Below are 6,259 nucleotides of genomic sequence, written 5' to 3' on the forward strand. Positions count from 1 at the left end.
ACAAGAAAAAGAAGAAAAAAGAGAAGGTGTTACGTAGGATTTGATAATTCTCTCAACTAGACGTTGGTCGTCATACAACCGCGTCAACCTTAGAACATAGATTCCGCACTCGTTTGCTCCCTGCGCTGGCACGACCGGGTAAGAGGGCTTCTCTGCCAATTTAACCCAGTCAGGGTGGTTCTTCGATTTATACATTTTTTCACCATAAATCGCCTTAAGCAGCTGAGTCATCCTCCTCATCTGGCAAAAAAAAGGAAGCACAAGGTAAAAATAACACACATCACAGATCAAGTTACTATTCAGACGAACCAAAAAATACAAAAGTTGTTCTCAATGTCTAGACAGTCCCTCTTTTAAATGCACGCGAGGTCATTTCCTTTTACCCTTTTTACATAAATTATGGGGGTGTGAGAAAATGCAGTTCTGTCACGCATATGTTGCAGTGCACTACATAAACAAGTGTGGTTCTATGTGTGCTAACATTGCATGTGTAGTTTATAAAAAATGCAGTAGGAGAAACACAAAAAAAGCTTTGCACTTGGCAAGAAAAAATGACATACCACTTTAGTGCAATCTGAGTGGTAGTCAGTCCTGCGCCACTTTGTCGTGACATCAGGATGGCCAGTGTACTTCCTAGTGTCATGGATATCAAACGTCTGGCGATGCTGGTTCATCGTGTATAAGGAATAATGACCATCCTTGGAGCACGGCATCATAATCTGTTCACATCAAAAAAACAGAAATGAAAATGAAAAGTTCTTTCGACACGTAGCACCAGGACCACTATTCCAAAAATAACTATAAAAAGAAATGCAACAAACCAGAAAAATAAATGACGGAAAACAATGAACTTACCAGATTTGCACCCAACAGGTTTATGTCGTCGTTCACAAAAACCTTGAACTTCTTAACTTCATCTTCTAAAACAAATGGGCTATCCACAACTGGCAACACAGGGTTTAAATCATCATCTCTCGTCACAAAGGTTTCCATTTGAAGAATTTACTACACAGAAAAAAGAACAAAAAAAGGACATGAAAAAAGGATAAACAATGCATGCAGGCATGGACATGAAAAGACCAGTACAATAGGAAAAAATGATAGCACATGTTTACCGTGATAAATAAAGGTGAAAGTAGCATACGTTCACCGGAATGATAAACTAAACCCAATTCAGGGTCTTGCTTCCAGTACTTGATGACAAAATCCATGAGATATGAATCCATTAAAGCTCCTTTGCCAAATGTATTATAGATATAGTCAAGAGTGTAAGTATCGTCATCACCAAAAGGACTATTCACCATAAATAACGCGTTCCTGCAGTAAACATACACAGATGGGATCAATAAAATTAAAATTAAAAACAAAACACACAAAAAGGATGAAGGGCACACACATAAAACTTACTCATGGTATTTGGTTATAAAATCTTTGCTGAGAACAAGATCCTTTATTTTCCTCACCTCATCAATATATTTGAACCTCAGAGGCTTCAATTTCTCTATAGAGCATCTCAACTTAAAAGCCCTCTCACCTGCCCTCTTGTTCGAAAATACTTCAACCTCATCCATAGGAGGACGATTAATTGCTGCAATCCTAGTCCTAGTGACGCGTGGACACGGCGTAACAAAATCATCATCATCAACATCAAATACATCGTGTGGAGAGCTAGGTCGAGAGACACTTCCACCATCAGGTCCAAACGCCACATCTGTGTTCAAACCATCTCCATCCAAAGAACCAGAATTATCTGGAGATATTTCAATGACACAATCCTCCATAACCACCTCAGAACCCTGGGACTCAAACAGTGACGTACAACTTTCATGAAGCCCCCCATCAAAACCTAAAAACGTGTAGAAAAAACATGGAAACACTCAGCACAAAATACAAAACCAAAAAACATGTAATACATCTCATTAATATAAAAAATGCGGTTCACTAAAGAACAGAATGCAGTCCACTTGTCTACAGCAATGCAGTCCACTTGTCTACAGCAATGCAGCCCACTTGTATACAACAATGCAGCCTACTTATAAAGAACAATGCAGCCCACTTATAAAGAACAATGAATCTCACTTGCCCAAAAAATAAAATGCATCTCACTAACACAACAAATAAATATACACATCCATTCTAAATCAAGAACTTAACTAAACAAACTAGTAAAAAAAGCTCGTAAGAAGAAGAAGCAAGCAGTTGACAAAAAATAAATAAAATGGAGGATGAAGAAGTTCACTAAAACAACCTTTATCTGCAAAAATTAAAAGTGATGTTAAATCAAGGAAACACTTTCTCGATGTGAGCCAACTATAGAGCATGGCCTTTCTGCTGTAGCCAATGTGCTCCACCCCAAACTGAGCAACTCGAACACCATCCCAAGTCTACAAGAATAGGAACATATAGAATCCACAATCATGACTGCAATAAAAAGAATAAAAAACATCAGTTTCACAAAATGAAATAAAAAAACTTGAGCAGTATGGTGGAGAGGGGCTGTACAGAACACACCCATTTGGCTGCATTGGGACAATGACATGTTTCAACACAAATCCATCAAGTGTAGGAGGATTTAGCGGCTCATCAGAACTTGAGCTTCATTCTTTCCATGCACGCTTGATATTTTTAACCATCCTCCTAAAAACCCTGATCGCATCAGGGCTGCCAGGTTTATTGAGCGAGTTAAGAAATTCAAACCGCCTTTCTTTCACATTTAAATCAACTACACAATAATGACCAACGCCAGCCCTCATCTCTGACGGATCAAAAGTTTCAAAAGGACCTGTTTGAAGCACGAATAAATAAATAAAATTATTATAAGAAGAAGAAACAGAACACTATAAAAACAAACACAAAAAATATAGTTTTCGACACATAAAAACGTTACTCACCATATCCTTTTTATCAACACGCTCCTCGGCTTTTGAAGAGAACATCATTTTAACACTCCTGCCTATAGTACCACCATTCCAAATATTTCTCTGCCAAAACAAAACCAAAAATCAAATAGTGCTCAAGCAAACAAGTCGTCGCACGAAATCAGAAAAGAAAATCAAAAAATAAAACAAAAATTTCTGCATTCTTACACAAATATGGTACGGGGCTACCATTGTCGGAGGTCCCTTAAACTTATCTATCAGCAAAGAAACCCCAAGATCTACAAGGCTTGTGGTGAGCATCCCTTTATCCCAAAAGGATTGACCAACTTCGCCAATGGTAATATCAGCCATCTCAGTTTTAAAAGCAATCATGTCCTTGAATTTTTCATGAAAAACTGAAACATAAGATATTAAAAAATAACAGCAAAGAAAAAGGGGTAAATACCAAAATTAGAAAATACATATGAACAAAACAATTTCTAAAAAACCATAGAAAATACATATGAACAAAACAATTTCTAAAAAACCATACTTCTTCTTCTTGTCCTTCCGAACCCTCGTAACAGCAGCGTACAACTCATTGTATCTTTTAAGAAGAGCTGGATCAATGCTCGACGGTGTCAAAACAGGAAGTTCGTCATCTGTAATAAAAAGATGAAGTTCACTTATCCAAAGAATGAAGTTCAAATACTAAGATAAGGAAATTCTGGTAGCTATTTTGAAAATCATAAACAAAACATCAAGTTTCACTTATCATTAAACATCTAATTCAGATACCATAGTAATTAAACAAAATGAATGAGAAAAACTTCAACGGCACTGTTCAAAACAAAACTCTTGCCTTCGGTGTCAGAGTCTTCATGTTGTTGTTCTTCAGAGCTGACACAAACATTTTCTTGGCTAGGTTGCGACTAATCCACCACAACCTCACTGGACTGCCCTTCTGCAGCAACATCAGCATTCTCTGGATTTACAATAGTTTGGTCAACCGCAATTTCCTTAGATACTTCAGCTACATGAGGCTCCACTCCCGATACTTCAGGAACATCGTTGGCCACCAGACAAACAGTGGAAGCCACAACACTAACAGCAGGGACGACATTCTCCAGCAGCTTTTCAATTCCAAAATCATAATCTTCATGCCGACTAGGGGAAACAACATCATGGGATTCTTGAGCTACATATGGATATGCACAAGCCTAAAATAAGCACTCCACATACCCTGAACTCCTCCTCCCACTCTGCTCGGCGAAGACATTGTGTTTGCCTGCAGCACAAGGACGAAGTGACAGATATAAGCAACAAAATCGGGCAAAATCTCATGAAACCCTAGATCAACCTTGCTACACACGACTATCGACTTCAAAATCGAGATAAAATCGACTGCCTACGGAAAAATTACACAAGCAAAAACAACAACAGCAACTACGAGAATCACAAAACAAGACAAGGGGACGATCAAAACCGAGACCAAGCAGAACGTACCACAAAAAAGGGTGCGGCGATGGCGGCAGGGAGGGGGAGGGGGCGGCAACGGGAACGGATAGGAAAGGGTTGCAGGAGCGTAGTGGCAAGGGCTCGCGGAGCGGACGGCGACGCAAAATGCAGGAATAAGGACCTCTTGAGGGCAGCGGTTCCTCGGGCGACGGCAGTTGCTGCGGGTGACGGCGGTTTTGCTCGAGGGAGAGATGCCTCGGGAGAAACTGCAAGAGAAGAGAGGGGATTGTTCTCGGTCTCTCTCCCTATCAACAAAGCGGTGGGATCGCCTGGAAGGGACACATAGGAGGCCCGCGTGTGGCAAAGGGTCACATAAAACGGGCTGGCCCAAAAACGGCCTGGCTAAAATAAGACAGACTACATCAAAACGCACATGATGCAGTTCTCTCTGAAGAACAATGAAGTTCAGAAAGTAAAACAAAAATAAAATACATACAGTTCGAAAAAAAGTTAAACTCAAAAACAACACACGTGTTAAGAAAACGCATCCGAAAAAAGTCTACCTTCAAATAAGTGCCACACCAAAAAAAGTGGGGGCAGGCCCAACCCCCCCCCCCCTACCCCTCTCGTACCAGTGACTGCAGTAAGTACAGGCAAAAAACAGATGCAGTACACAGCACTAGAAAAATGCAGTGCATTTCGTTACACGATGCAGTACGGTATAGCAATCTAGTTCCGGATTACCTACATGAATAAATACACGGTATAGAACACAGCGAAAAACTCGTAAAATTGCGGAATACATTGTACTTTTTTCAGGGGCTGCAGCAAGGACACGCAAAAAACGGTGAAGTACACACACGTAGACAAAATGCAGTTCTGTATTGTAGACGATGCAGTACAAAACTGTAACCAATGCAGTTTCATTATCACGCGAGATACATATAAACATGAAAAAATGCCCGTTCGCACGGAAAGTGGTGGTTAAAAAATTACTAATCAAAAATAAAATAAAATAAAACCACGTTAAAAAAACCATGTTCGCATACAACCACCTAATCGGAGCGGTTCCATCGCCACAAGCCCACGATCACAGACGCAACACCAACCCACGATCTGCACAACCGCATCGTCAGCGAGATCGTGCAGTTCATCCGATGCGGCCATCCCACCCCGCACCCTCCCCTTAAATTCAGACCCCTACCAAAGGCCTTCTCATCCACAACAACACAAGTATCCATTGCTGATATGTCTCCGTCGTATCTACTTTTCCAAACACTTTTGCCCTTGTTTTGGACTCTAACTTGCATGATTTGAATGGAACTAACCCGGATTGACGTTGTTTTCAGCAGAATTACCATGGTGTTATTTATGTGCAGAAACAAAAGTTCTCAGAATGACCTGAAACTTCATGGAACAGCTTTTCGGAAATAATAAAAAATCCTTGCAAAAGATGAAGGCCAGGGGGCCCACCACCTGTCCACGAGGGTGGAGGCGCGCCTGCCCCCTAGGGCGCGCCCCCTACCTCGTGGGCCCCTTGGAGCTCCTCCGACCTCAACTCCAACTCTATATATTTGGTTTTGGGGAGAAAAAAATTAGAGAGAAGAATTCATCGCGTTTTACGATACGGAGCCGCCGCCAAGCCCTAAAACCTCTCGGGAGGGCTGATCTAGAGTCCGTTCGGGGCTCCGGAGAGGGGAATCCGTTGCCATCATCATCATCAACCATCCTCCATCACCAATTTCATGATGCTCACGGCCGTGTGTGAGTAATTCCATCGTAGGCTTGCTGGATGGTGATGGGTTGGATGGGATCTATCATGTAATCGAGTTAGTTTTGTTAGGGTTTGATCCCTAGTATCCACTATGTTCTGAGATTGATGTTGCTATGACTTTGCTATGCTTAATGCTTGTCACTAGGGCCCGAGTGCTATGATTTTAGAT

This window comes from Triticum urartu, chromosome 6, assembly GCF_003073215.2.
Source record: "Triticum urartu cultivar G1812 chromosome 6, Tu2.1, whole genome shotgun sequence".
NCBI lineage: Eukaryota > Viridiplantae > Streptophyta > Magnoliopsida > Poales > Poaceae > Triticum > Triticum urartu.